At 42.6% G+C, this 14340-nt stretch overlaps 1 protein-coding gene and 1 long non-coding RNA gene across 4 annotated transcripts in view; one reads left to right on the top strand and one right to left on the bottom strand.

Annotated features, from left to right (window-relative positions):
* Window positions 1-14340, top strand: part of LOC127462351 (uncharacterized) — a 31482-nt gene that overhangs the window by 663 nt on the left and 16479 nt on the right. Inside the window, exon 2 of the long non-coding RNA XR_007900421.1 lies at window positions 55-179. This is a non-coding gene — a long non-coding RNA (uncharacterized LOC127462351). The remainder of the gene's footprint in view (window positions 1-54; window positions 180-14340) is intronic.
* Window positions 1-14340, bottom strand: part of LOC127462347 (myelin-oligodendrocyte glycoprotein-like) — a 33468-nt gene that overhangs the window by 13587 nt on the left and 5541 nt on the right. The gene's annotated exons all lie outside the window — the stretch shown is intronic.

Here is a 14340-nt window from a genome sequence, read left to right as displayed (position 1 = left end):
CATAACTTAAGGAGTACAGATATCTGAGCGATTGTTCCTCCGTGTGTGCTCCAGGATAATGCTGGTGGTGGAAGAAGTGTTTTAGCCAAGGTCCTCTTCTCACAGAGAAAGCTCTGTATGGGGAAGGTGCTGGAACTGTTCTCCTGCCTGTTGCTCCTGGTGCAAATGGGCTTCTTGAGGTAAGCAAGACCCAAGACCTGGATTTTTGTGTTCCTCCCTCCCTCATTGTGGCCAAGCCCTGGTTATGCTTCATTTAGCAGCTTCATTTCTCAGTGCAAGCCATCTGCCATCTTTGGCTTCTTTGACATTAAAATCAGTGTGTCATCTGTGTTTTTTATGAACTCCTGTGGTTGCCTCTCTCTTCCTTAGAGGAGGTTGTTTCAAGCAAGGATAAAAATTTAGGGAAAGTGAACTTATTCCATATGTGTTTCCTTCCTGCCTACTTTCTGTAAATGGAATTCAGGCACTGATGACCACTTTTATCACAGAATCATAGAATCATTTAGGTTGGAAAAGACCCCTAAGATTGAGTCCAAACTTTGACCAATTACCACTTTATCAAAAAACCTTTCTGGGGAGAAATTCCTCCTGAAGAAGTCTGAACTCCTAACAGTGATGTCATCTGAAAGGTCTTCTGAAGGGTCAGTCATTTTCTACCTGTTTTGATTCTGAGTTGAGAAAAACATGAAGGTGGTTGTTCCAGCACAGCTGGTTTGTTTGTGTCACCGGTGTTGGCTGATTTACTCCCACAGAGTCCCTGTGAGGTTTTTGGTTCTCACAAATGCTTGTTCAAAAGTTTTGGATCGGGGAGAAAGTGGGATCAGAGTTGAAATACCAAATTGCATGTGACTGTTGAGCTCTCCTGCCATCCATGTGCTGTTGTTACTTCCCTGCTGAAATTTAAAATTGTGCATAAAGAAAGGTCTTGCTTTAAGAAGCAGTATCTAACCACAGGAACACTTCCAATGTGTCTAGCTGGAGGACCTGACCCTTAATTTAGGTTAATTCAGTGCTGTTTAGCTGAAATAACATTTCTTTCTGGTTTGAGCAGGCTCTACTTGGAACAAAAGTGTTTACACTGAGCCCATGGAAGGATTGCCCTTGGTACTGTAAAGGGGAGATCTGTTCCTGTCTGTTCAGTTCAGGTGGTGTTAGATGTTTCATGCACCATGTGAATCAGAATTTTAAACAGTTTCTATTATTTCAGTTTTTTTCTTTAAGTGCTAGTTTAAAAGTTTAGGAAACTAGCAATTTTTTTTTGTATTTTTTTTTTTCAAATTTAAAAGGTGACCCATTTATTGTTCATTTTAATCAGACAAAGGAATTATTTAAGACTTTTTCAGAGATTAAAATAATTAACTGAGTAAGGCTTTGCGATGAATAATCACTTCCTGAAGAATAAAAATGCTAATTAATAACTATTTAACACACTAACCTACATGAAATTATTAATGCATTAATGTAATTAAAGCATATGATTAAATTGTAGAACTATGATCTTCTTGCAAATCTGTCATCCTGCTTCTGTGTCATATGTGCAAGGCCATTTATTGAGCACGTTAGCTCAACCTGCAATAAAATTAAATTAATCAAGTAGGGCAAGTGATCAAATGCTCCCAGTGCCTGTAGAATAGCAGGGCTTTGTGTCCTGAAGCAAATTGATTCAAGTTATCTCTTTCCAATGTAGAAGAGATGGGGGAGAGAAAGGGTCTAAATGCTATTGTTGAATGCTATTCACTGGAAAGAGTGATCAGTTTGGGATACAGATCAGAAAGCACCTGGGAATTGAAAATCTAGAGAAGGTTTTATGGTCTGATGGGGTGAAGCAGAGGGCTGGGCTGGGCAGGGGATGCTGAACACGGTGGAGTTCCCTCTGTGTGGTGACCACAGAATGTGCTGCTGGTCTAAAGGCTGTTGTGAACTAAGTGGGTACAACAATTTGTATGTTCTGCGGAAGGAACTGATCTGCTTGCCAGCTCTTCCACTTTGTTTGTCAACATTCAGCACTGGCTGAGTAATGTGGGTAATGCAGCTGGGCACTGAATGCATGGCGATACAAGTCAGAGCAGACACCTGAGGGAGAAAGCACTAATAATTCCAAGAGGATTAGCCAAAATCACTTAACAGATGAATAGAGGCTGCTGCTAAGATGGAAACTTCTTGTTATGCACCTGGTAGCTTAATCACTGGTAGTCGCTCCAAGTATGAGTTTTTCTTTTTGCCTCCCTCTCTCGTGTGCCTTCAGCTTTTGAAAACAAATTCATGCAAGCTGACTGTTGTTACTGATGCTTGTAGGAGGATAGGGGAGGCACCTTTTTTCCATGACTTTGTGAAGTCCTGAGTGCACCCTGAGCAAAGAAATGTCACTTTAGTCTTCCTTACCCATGTGAAGGCAACTTTCTGTCACTTCTTTAAATGCTCTCCACTTATGAAACCACCCAGCCCTCTTACCTTTAGGTAAAACCTATTAGCTAATAGAAAGCTAATGAATGAGCTTGCAAGCGGAAATTACAGTCTGGTTTCTTAGAGAAAGTTTTTATGGTGTGACAGTCTGGTACTGAAACTGGGTGATTACTTCTGTTCTTATCTGAAAGCAACTTGTAAACAACATGAATCATTTACAGACCTGTCCTGTAATTAGTTCAAGGAGAGGTATTTAAGAGATCTTGGAGGGGTATACATGCTGATATATAGTAAAAAATGACAGTGGCTTTCTCTTTTAGGGCTTTAGGTTTTGAAATTACCCTAATTTGAAAGCAGTCTTCTGGAAATCTGTGGGCAGTGGCAGGGAGTGTTTCTGTAGCTAACCACTGTGTGATCCACCCGTGTGGCTCAAGGCAGTGGGAAGAAGTGCTCTCTGCTTCCTTGGGGGACTGCCTGGAGCTTCAGGCTGCAAAATGTGCTGTGGTGGCAGCTGAGTCCTGGATTGGGATCCTTAATCTTCAGGTGCACTGGTGTGGGTGGCTGGTCTGGTTTTCATGTGTGTTTGTTTGTTTGTTTTAGCAAAGTTTATAGCTGTTGTAGTTCTCGGAACTTGGCCTTATCTGCTGTGCACTGGAGTTCTGTGTACTCTGTCCCTGCTCCCTCTTTTCCCTGCCTTGTGCTCCAGTCACATCACCCCTGCTGTGGAGGTGGTGGGTGGGGTGCTGCCTTCGGGCTTGCTGTGTTTCCCCATGCAGCTGGAATTTCCCATTGCCTGTTTAAGGCTTATCGTGGGCCACAGTCAGGATCTGGGGACTGAAAGATTATCAAATCCATATCTAATCTGCAAAGTTTTTCCTTCTCAAGGATAAGAATCGAATGAGTGATGGTGCATGACTTGCTTCCAGTGGAAAGCTGTAGAATCATGGAATCTTTAAGGCTGGAAAAACCCTTCAAGATCATCAAGTCTGACCATCAGCCCGGCACCACCATCATGTTCCCCCCCTAAACCATGTCCTCAAGTGCCATATCTACATTACTAGAGAGATAGTAATTCCACCACTTCCCTGGACAGCCTCTTCCAGTGCTTTACAACCCTTTCTGTGAATTTTTTTTCCCTAATATCTAATCTAAACCTCCTCTGGCAAAACTGGAGGCCATTTCCTCTTGTCCTGTCAGTTGTTACCTGGGAGAAGAGGCCAATCCCCCCCTTGCTACAATCTCCTTTCAGATAACTGTAGAGACCAATGAGGTCTCTCTGATCTTCCTTTTCTCCAGGCTGAGCTCCCTCAGCTGCTCCTCATCAGACTTGTGCTCCAGACCCTTCATCACTCCATTGCCCTTTGTTTGCCTCACTGTACCATGTACAGGTGCTGCAGCAGGAACTTACATACCCTACTCTGGCTTTTAATAAACAGTTTTGGTGAGGAGGAATTGATCCCAATGTATAGAAATAAAACATATGGGGGAAACAGAAATTACAGTTTATAATGGATCAGTTTCCAGGATTCTAACATAAACATCTTTCCAAAGGTTTGAAGGAAAATAAAAAAACTCTAGATGTGTCTGGCCAAAAAGGGGCTGTGTGTGACCTAGCACACCTGGTAAACTGGAAGGCTCAGGAAACTAGACTTGATTTCAGAATAACCTTTCTAAATAAGTCTCAGACTAAACTGCAGTAGTTTGTGGCTTTGTGAAATGGGAAGGGTTTTGTGGCTCAGGGGGGCTGATGCTAAATGTGGCACGTTTCATTTCAAGTTTCAGAGGGAAGGAAGCACGCTCTTGGTATGCAAGTGAGCAGAATTCAACACTGGGCAGATGATGCCACAGCCTTTTGGGTGTTTAGTGGTTTCGTGTTAAGTCTGGTCTGATCGAATTCTCAGACAGTCAAGATCCATGGCATTCATACTTCCAGCTGCCATTTCTGAGAAATTTTGTATTTGTTCTCTGCTTAATTCCCCTTGGGCAAAGGTCAGTCCAAGGCCTAGAAGGATGTCTGCACACAGATCCCAGAGGGACACTGTCACTGTTGCCTGTGGGGTCAGTGTTAAGCAGTTTTGCATGACATCTGTGTGTAATTTTCAGTAGTGGGCTCTCATCCCATTGTCTTAAAACGTGCTTTATTCTCTGTGTGAGATAACTTTTGTGCTAGATTGAACAGTTAGCTTTCCAAGAGAACACTGCTGCTGGATGGCACTTGCGTTCTTCCTGTTGGAAAGACTCTTGGCACGGGGAGGAATTTCTTACCTCAAAATCCCCAGCAAGTGTTCCCAGCCCCACCTATCCCTGTCTTGCACATCCTAAGGCCTCCTGGTTTTGGGTGCTGCATGCCTGACACTGTCTGGGTGACAGCTCAGGAAGCACAGCTTCGGCAGCATATGGTGTGTCCCACCCTCTACCTGGTCTTGTGCTCGTGAGTGAGACTTATTCCCTGTGACTACTGGTGTGCAGGGGTCTCATGCCCTTTTGTGAAACTTCTAGAATGAAACCAAAATGTCATTGTTCCTTTTTGCAAAGCCTTCCTGACAACTCCCTCAAAAGTTCCTCTTTTTCTCAATTCCTTTTTGTTCTTCTGAGAGTTTCCACTGCTTTTCTTCTGCCAGTTCCAACAAAATGCTTTTTTGCTTTTGATGAATATTTTTCTCAAGAATAAAGATTTTTTTCTTTCAAGAGAAGAGGCATAGTTGCGTGGGGGTTTTGCTTTTTAGAAAACTGTAGCCTTAAGGAAGCAGCTCCCAAGTGACAGTGCAGAAAGAAACAAGGTTTCCTTCAGCTAAATCCATGTTGTGTATTTTTTCTGATTTTGGAGGCAGTTCCTGTCTGAACATTTGCTTCTAGAACTCTCTGGATGATGGCTTGTTTGACCTCTGAAGGTAGAGATACTGTATAGTAAAATATTCATGTGGATATCAGGACTTTAATTTTTCATTCTTCACCCTGGGCTTTCTTTTTCTTCTGGCATGTGTTAAAACTAACCCTTAAATCAGTAGTTTTACCCAATTCTGGAGCACTCAACAACCAAACAATCTAGCTGATGCTTGGATTCAATCACATGAGGAGTCCTGGAGGCATTAAGTTAACTGATGTCAGTAAAAATGTTTGGATTAATACAACACTGATACTAATATTTCTGAAGTGGATGATCTGAAGCTAGTTATAAAAATGAGACATGGTTTTGAAGGGAGAGATGATCCAGTTTGGGGTACTAGTACTACTTTGGAGTAGAGAGTTCAACTTTTGTCAAAAGGTGTGCCTACTTATTACCATAATCTCCAGTAACCTTACTGAGTCCTCTTACTGCCTTTGTGTGTGAGCTTCTTGCTAGACATAAACTGAGGAGAAACTCTTGTAAGCTCTATTGGGGTAGGAGACAAGATGGGTGAAATAAAGTTACCTCACTGCCCTTTCTCTGACCCTCTCAGGTACCTACACATTAGTTATTTTTTTTTCTTTAGCCAGTATGTCAAGTGATATGAATCCCTGAGTATACCTTCTCATAAACCAGATACAGGCACGATGAACACAAATGGATTGAAATATATGGGAAGTTTTTGCACAGTATGGGTGTGGTTGGTAGGTATTTCTCCATGCATTTCTCTGTGTTGTGGCCTTTCCCTCCCACAGTGGTTATTAATTGCCTTAAAAGGTTTTGTGCCATCTGGATTAGAGATTTCCTATGGAATAATTCTCGTTGAAGATGAGGATGACAGCCTAATTCTGTTGTTAGTCTGTTACTTGTAGGAACCTCCCTGCACAAAAATATCTCCACCTAGTTTAAATTTCTGCGAATATTTTGCAGCTTCATCATTCAATGGGCAAAGCTCCTTAACTTGCATCTACAGTTGACATCTCATGATTATTTGAGCTCTTCCTTCATTACTAAGCTCCTGCAGAGGGACAAGGACTCCCTGGCAAGTGCACAGCTAGACATGTACAAGGCTGGTTCAGGCTTCTTGGAAAAACAGAGTAAAGAGGGTATTGCTGGTAGAAACCATGGAAAGGACTGAGCAGGGCTAGTGGCTGCCAGAGAGGTGACACAGGGTGGTCCCTCTTCCTACAGAGGGATGAGCATTGAAGGAGACAAGCTGCCTCTTGCTTCCCAGCTCCAGGCAGACGCCAGCCCTCTGAGATTTAAGTGAGATTACGTTTTGCCTGCATCTCAAGCTGGGCCTGCTGAAGCAGGAGTGTTGTCTGACCTTGGCTCTCTGCCTAGCACCTAGGGTATCTCAGCAGCCTTAACTTCTTCCACTGCCTACAGCTGGTAAGTCTCTAAAAGCTCATTAATATGATTCCTTTTGTCTCTGTTCTCTATCACATCCATACAGCCCCTTGACAGAGTGCAGCTGAAGTGCCATAAAACTTAGGGAGGATACAACTCTACAATAATTGAATTACTGAACACTGAGTAAGAACCCAAGGCCAGGATGGACAGAACTGTGAGCAGCCTGGTTTAGGGAAGGTGTCCCTGCCCAAGGCAGGGGGTTTGGAACTAGATGATCTTTACAGTCCCTTTAAACCCAGACCATCCTATGAATAGTATTGAGCTACTTAGATTGTAAAACTCCAATGCATTATCCATTTTACAAGTTTGTTTTTTTTCTCTTCAGTCAGCAGTTACCTTTCACACCAAGCCAGGATTATAAAACCCCCTTGGTAAATGTTATCAGTCCCAACAAGAAAAGAGGAAAACTCCCTCCCTTGGAAGTTTTGCATTTGTGTGGTGGATGTAGCCTGATCACAAGGGAGGCGGAGAAAGGGAAATTCTAGGGGAATTTCCTAGGAAGCAGAAGGGAAACTATTTCAGGCTCAAGAGACTGCTTTGAGCTGACAGGGTAGTCAATAAAATGCCTTTATCAGTTTTGTTCGGTACCTTGTCTAGGAGGAAGTCTAACACTAGTGCCAGAGAATTTCTATTCTCCAAAATTACTTTCCAGCCCAATACAGTGAGATCACGGAAAATCCTGACCTGCAGATGGTTATTTTTGCCAGCAACAGGCTCAAGGACTACCAGTTTCTTTTCTGGATTGTGACTCCTCTCTCCTCTTAGCTATTTTTGATTTACATACCCTAGAACCTTTGAGACAAGATGCTACTGTTAGTGATACATATATACAATTCCACCAAGACTCAACAGTCAGTTTATTTTTCCCCTCTATCAGACCTATTAGGACAATAAATCTCATTCCTGACCTGTAATGCTACAATCAGTTGGATTTTATATTTCCCAAGAAGTGTGATAAGAGGAAGAAAGTTGGATCAAGTTCAGAAAATGTTTATTTTTGTTCTCTAGGAAGGAGTTAAGTATCGATGAGCCTCATAGGTAAATGAGGTTAATTAGTAACCTGTACTGTTGTAGCTGCTGCATTGGACATGGAAACATGGGAATGGTGGGTCTGAAAATGGAAGCTCGGGGTGCCAGGATGAGAGGAGAAAAAGAAATTGAGATTAATCAAGACTGGTGTAACTTGGCTCTTCCCTGGAGAATTATGTTCACTGGTGATTGAACTGAGAGTCCCATGACAGGCACCTTGCTGAGGGTTTGCACACCTGGAAGATAAACTCTGACAATGGCTCCTCTGAGCAAGAGAAACCACCTGAGTCACACCCTGGGTTTTTCTACTCAGCTACACAATGTGGTTGTTTGAACATGTGTATAAACAACCATTCATCATAAAGACTTTATAGACCTGGAACAAATCCTGGGGCCAATAAATGGTTTTAATGAGTTTGTTGATGTCAGAGCTACTGAACCAAAAGGAGATGGTCTCTGCCTGAGCTGGTCTCTCTAGGAGCATTGCTCTGTTAAATCAAAAGTGAAGGTGTCTGGGTTTTATTTGTGGTCTGTTTTCTTTTAATTCTTGTAAACAGACCTGCAGCTACAGCTTGTGAGAACTTTTTCAGGAGAAAGGAACTGTTCATAGAACTTTTTCCAAGTAATTGACAGCATTTACCCAGTACCTTTGGTGTTCTAACAAAATATCTCTGATATTCCTGCACGTTCTGGTGGCACCTTTTGCTATGCAAGAGAATAACAGATAAGCACCGTGAATGTAAATAACTAAGGCAAGGAAAAGCCATTTCCTTCTCCAGGAGCCCATCTTGGCCATAGTTAAGCACAAAGTACTCATGGAATACTTTGTACAGTGAAAAGATGAAGTCCTAATGGTTCAAGGACTCTTGAACTGCTGACAAAAATAAGACAGAGTTGCCAAATATTTCAGGCTTAAACCTGACCCCTCCTCCCAAAGGAAATTGCCTTCCCAACCACTGCTTTGTGAACGCATTTATGAAGTTGAAGCCTATACAGTTTTTAAATGTAAGTGTTCTGGTATCTGAGCAGAAAGTTTCTAGTTGCATGACTGTGTTGCAAACATGGGAATGTTGAGGTCCAATTAAATTCTGTTCACCAAAGAAGGACACAAACAGGATCCTAAACAGTACCCCCTAAAAGCTCCTCTAAGCACTTCATGCTTGTTTTGCTAAGCTGTAAATAATTATTCCAAGCAGAGAACAGTTATGCATAGAGTCAATGGGATGTGCATACAATATACACCAGAGTTGTGTAGAGGTGCCCAAGTTATTTTGCCCAGATGCTGGAAGACTGCAGACTGTTGGCTTGATAGGTGAGGTGGATGTTTTTATGGTCTGAAAGAAATGCCTTGAACAGTCAATTTGTGTAAGTTGGGAAAAGAAGAGTGGGGATCATAAGCACTTCCTGCAGGCCCTCTACTCTGGAATGTTTCTTAACCTTCTTAAGGCTTTCAGATCTTGTTAGTGCTTGGTTCAGATTTAGTTCAGCTAAATAATTTTTCTCCCTGAAGCACCCATCTCAAGCACTGTATGCATGATTGGATCTTGTCTCATTCTTGTCCCACCAGCAAAAGAGTAATTTCTGTTATTAGTGCAATAACATTGCATTTTTCCCCCCAGTCTACAATCCTGACCACACAGGGAGGTGCTAGCTGCTTTTCAAAGTAAAAAGCTTGGGGTTTGGAAGCACAGCAAGCAACTCCATTCTTTTGAATCACTCTGAAAGACCACTTGTGTTTACTTCCTAGAGATGTTTCTGTTCAGAACCATGGCACATGGAACAGGTGACATCCTCCCCTCTGCTCTTTTCTCACAACATTACCCTGTTCTTCTTGTGGCTGTGTGTGTGTGTGTACTATTAATTTCCACATGCTGCCTGCTCTCTCCTTTAGGTATATATGGGGAACTTGTCTTTAGTTTACTCTTCCAAAGTGAAATAGTTCAGTTATAATGGAGCTCTGATAGTGAATGATCTCCTTTCCTCAAAGGGAGCTCAGTTTAGCCATGGAACCCTTTCACCAGTTACTGTGTTTAATACCAGAGAGCACAATACTTGTCATTTGAAAGTAGGACACAGCTGAATGTGGGCTGGAGATTTAATATCAGAAAGCAACCAGATGTTGTCAGGGCTCATAAATGCTGCCCAGATGTCCTGTGTTGCAATAGCATCTGGTGATCACTTGACAGTGGACAATAAGGTCATCCCAAGGGCTTTGGTGGAGGTCACTTTAGATATGGCCCTGAACAGAAACAAAGTACCTTAGCAATGAGTCACTGGATCAACTTTGCACAACTCTTCTATGAAGGGAACTTGCTGGCTAGGTAGGCAGGCTGCATCTACACCAGGGTAGCTGCTGGCATCTCTTTTCTGTAATTTAGAGTGCACCAAACTTATACTTTCTCAGTGTCAGAGATACCAAACAGAACTTTTGTATGCCTTTGCCGTTTTAAGCATGTTGGTAACTAACGACTTGAAAAGAAAGAGGAGCAGCTTCTGCAAAACCACAAGCTTTCATGCTATGAAATATCAGCCTGGCCTCTTTGTGGTTCCACACTTTCAAGATAGGAAACCCCCTGTGAAAGTTTAGGTGAACTTAGTTTTACAGTTTGTTTTCAACTAGCCCCAAAGTGGAAGTTGAGGGTGTGAAATGCACAGCCAAAATAAGGCTTGCAAATTCAGCAGAGCATTGCACTGACCTTTCCCCAGGTGACTGTGCCCTTTCCCAAACAGCAACATTTAATTTGACCAGTGTTGTTGAGAAGTCTTGACACTCTTCTAGATGAAGCATCCCTTGTAAGACATCTCCTTGCTCCCAACACATGCACTTATCTCCCTGGAATGCCTGCTCTTTCCTTTCCATTGACTAACACCCTGTAAAACACCTTCTGATGCTGTCTCTCACCAGGAATTTTTCCCTAGGATGATCCAGGCCCAGTAGCTGCTTCTGCAAGGGTGGAACAGGTAGCAGCTCCACTGTTGTGATCCAGTAGCTCTGGGTAGCTGGAGGAGCCTGCTTGGTCTCTACAGTGCCTTAGACACAAAACTCTTCTTGTACAGTAGCAAGTGCCTGTGGTACATATGTTTCAGCACCCTTCAAGCTCTTGGCTGGAGCTGTGCACAAATCATGAGATTTTGCAACACATAGATAATAACTGTTCTTTGGAAATCCAGGAAAAAGTGAGTTGGAGCATTAGAGCGAGTAGGTCTGTGCCACCGATTTTTGGAAGTGCTATTAAGTATGTGTGTTGTACAGGAGCAAATTGCTCCTTGGCTGCATAATGTGCCTTACGGTATGAAGAGCACAAAGATGTGCCAGTTGTTCCAGCCATCTCAAAAATCAAGGTGTGTGTGAGTGGAAATCTGTAATACCACCTTACAGCTTTCAATCTTCGTGTATCTTCTCCAGGCATTTCAGGGAACCAAGGTAATTTGTGAGGCCATCCAGAACTGAGCAGATTGATATGACTGTGTAGTTGCAAGGCCAGGCTTCTCAAATGTTTCTCTGTTCACATATCCTACAGTCATGACACAAGTGTTGAGCATTACAGTTGTGATAATTCTTAAACTATTTACACTCAAACTCCTCTGACAGTCTCTGTTTTAGTGATCTCTTAAGGTGTATGTATACCCAAATCAGAGACAAGATCTTGGCTTTCTGTCATATCATACACATTGAGAACTGTAAACACCAGTGAACAGCCCTGTTTTCCGTAAGTGAGAGCAAGACTTGTAAAATACCAGCTGGAGGAACTGTGTTTCTATATGAGAGATCATTGATTGTCTTTGGGTTTCTCTGACTAAGAACTCCTGCTACACTTTTTAAAAATAATACTACCTTCCTTTATTCAGATCTTGCAGAAAATATATTTAAAATCATAGGCCAAACACTTTATCCATGTACAAGTACAGAGGCAGGACCATATCTGGCTACATTCTCTGGCATCGTGTAGTATGCTGTGGATATTTTGTTAGGATGAAAAGGATGTCCATACTTGCATGTCTCAAAGTACTTATGAGTGTTTTTCCACTACAGCTGTTGCTGCTAGAGTAAACAGCTGATTTTCTGCTTTGCCATCAGAATCTAGGGAAGTAGACACTTCCAGGGAGATGTCTAACAAAGCTGCATCTGGAAGGATTTTTGTCATTGCAACGTACTAGTTTTAGTCTAGACAGATGTAGCAACTGAGTGACTCTTCCTACTTCTGGGAAGAGATGTATTCCCTGAGCCACCCCATAGTTGGGCTGTCTGAATTCACATCCTCTCTTGATGCTAAAACTTCATGAAAACCCATCTTTTCGATGTGCCCAAAGGCGAGTTCTGAGTGTTTGTGGTAACAGATGACGAGACTTGGGGCCACAGAAATGACTAAGCTTGGAGTGAAAACTATATAGAAACTTTTTGATTTGGAAAGGCAGGATTCCTTCTCCAATTTGTATTTGCTTACTGGTAAAAAGAGCTGATGCATTCAATGAGAAATTGAGTTGATTGAGCTTTGATGGGAATGTGGCAACTACCTGCTGCTTACCCAGACTGCATCTTGAAACTTCAGTTGGGGCAACAGGGAGGAGTGTTTGATGGGACTTGCTGTGCAACCTACTGCATCCCTAACCCTCAAGGAAAACTGATGTAATGCCCTCAGATAAGAAAGTACAAAGTGCTAATTGATTAGGGATGTCATAGTGCATGGTTTACTGGCAGCTGCCAGTGGATCTTTAGAGCACTGTTGAATGGCACTAAACATTACAGCTGCCCCTTTTGCAGACACAACTGTCCATTGTTCGTGAGAATATGTAATGGAACAAGATCCTTTTTCTTCTCCCCTTGCTGACACGTTTGTGGAAAGTTAACTAGTAATTGCTAGGTGTGATTTGTCCTGTGCTTTACCCGATAGTTGTTAAACAAAGTAGTAGCTTACGGGTTCAACCCAAGGGAGAAATCATTTGTAGGAAGCACTCAAAATATGTTAAGTTTACATAACCTAGTTTTAAAGCACTTCCTCAGAACACTCATGGAAAACTTCTTTAGATGATTTCATGCTTGTAGTTCAAAGCCCTTACATTCCTGTCCTGTGACCAGACGGCTTTATTGATTTTGACTCTTACAATGCCTCAGAATTTGAGGACCTCAGAGCTAACCTTGGCACTTCTAGGACTGTTTATTTAGAGGCCTGAACTAAGAGTACTCCATGTTGTTTTTATAATCCTTCATTTGAGCTGTAAACAGTCATTTGGGAGGCTAAGTTGAACTGGCAGCTGAAGGACAGTGAACACCTTAGAGCAGCTCTGAAGCAGATCACAGGTTTTAGAAGTTGAAGCAACCCTATTTCTAAACAGTTGTTCAGGGATGGCAAAATGTCTGAGCCTTGCATCCCCCCAGGTTCTGGAGCCACCCAGGATGAAATATTTGCCCTTTCCTATACAGGGTAAGGGCGTGGGGTATCTCTGACCTGCACCTTGCTGGTAGCGAGTCAACAGTGGCCTTTGCCATAACTGGTGTTAGCTCACTGAGCTCTGTTTCTTACAGCTGTTTTGTCCCAAAATGTCCTGCACCATGGGCTGGAAACGCAAGGAGGATTGGAGCTTAAGTAGCACATTTACATCCCCTGTAGATGTAAACATATTTCTGGGTGGAAACTTGTTCATGCCTCTCTCAACACAAAATAGCATTAAGGGAAAATGGGAACCAAGACAATAAAACTGAATTTTAATCAAGGTTATCCTAACTTAGATCCTTCTCTTCCTTCCTCTGATGTGTGGAACACGTCTGCAGTTGGACTGAGGCAGAGACACTCTTGCAACCACGCCAAGCCAGCAGAGCTGCACGGACTTAGACCAACTTGTGCATGTCACTTTGCATCTGAGCTGAGTTCAACTTCAGCTGTGAGAGCAGTATTTGGAAAACACCTGTAATACAGTGGTTTCATTCCACGACCACCATGAAAATTGCAGCTGCAGTGAGGCTTTAGAAGGGTGAAATTAATTGTGTGGAGGACACTCTTTGAGGGCAGAAGTTTCCCCATGAGGAAATTCAAAGATCCCCCAGACAGACCTACCATACAACCCTGCTAACTCTTTAATTAGGTATTTTACTTTTTGGTTTAATAATATTAGGGCTTCATCCAGGCACTTGTGCTGCAGTATCCTGGTGTTGTAAAAGGAGTTTGTGCTCAGCAAGGCGCTGCTGTTCTCTTTGGCATTAATAGAACCCAAATGTGGGCCAAAGCAATGTTTATGGAATTAGGCTTCCCCAGAGCATACTTATTGGATGGATGACAACACCAGTACAAATCAACACACTCTTTTCTGCTTCATTCCTCTGTGGTGAGTGAAGAAATGGGGGAGGAGGCAGTAAAATGTGTTATAGCATAGGGACTTATTTAAATGAGACATTGACAGATGAAATGCTGACCCCTGACTCTCTAGCTTGGCACAGCTATTTCCCAGCCTGTCTTGTGAAGGAGACCTTTCCAGGAAAACCTTTAAGCTTTAAAGCTTTTAAATTCTCCCTTCCCACTACTTTCCCAGCAGGGGACTTAGAAAGTACTAGAGATGCAACACAACGTGGGAACCCCAGGAGAATTCCATTCCCACCCTCACACGTTGTTGCA

Source organism: Manacus candei, unplaced genomic scaffold (assembly GCF_025592945.1).
Source record: "Manacus candei isolate 608988 ecotype Guabito, Panama unplaced genomic scaffold, ASM2559294v1 h1tg000126l, whole genome shotgun sequence".
NCBI classification, from domain to species: Eukaryota; Metazoa; Chordata; class Aves; order Passeriformes; family Pipridae; genus Manacus; species Manacus candei.
Note: the sequence above shows the minus strand (reverse complement) of the source record. Positions and strands in the feature narration are given on the sequence as shown.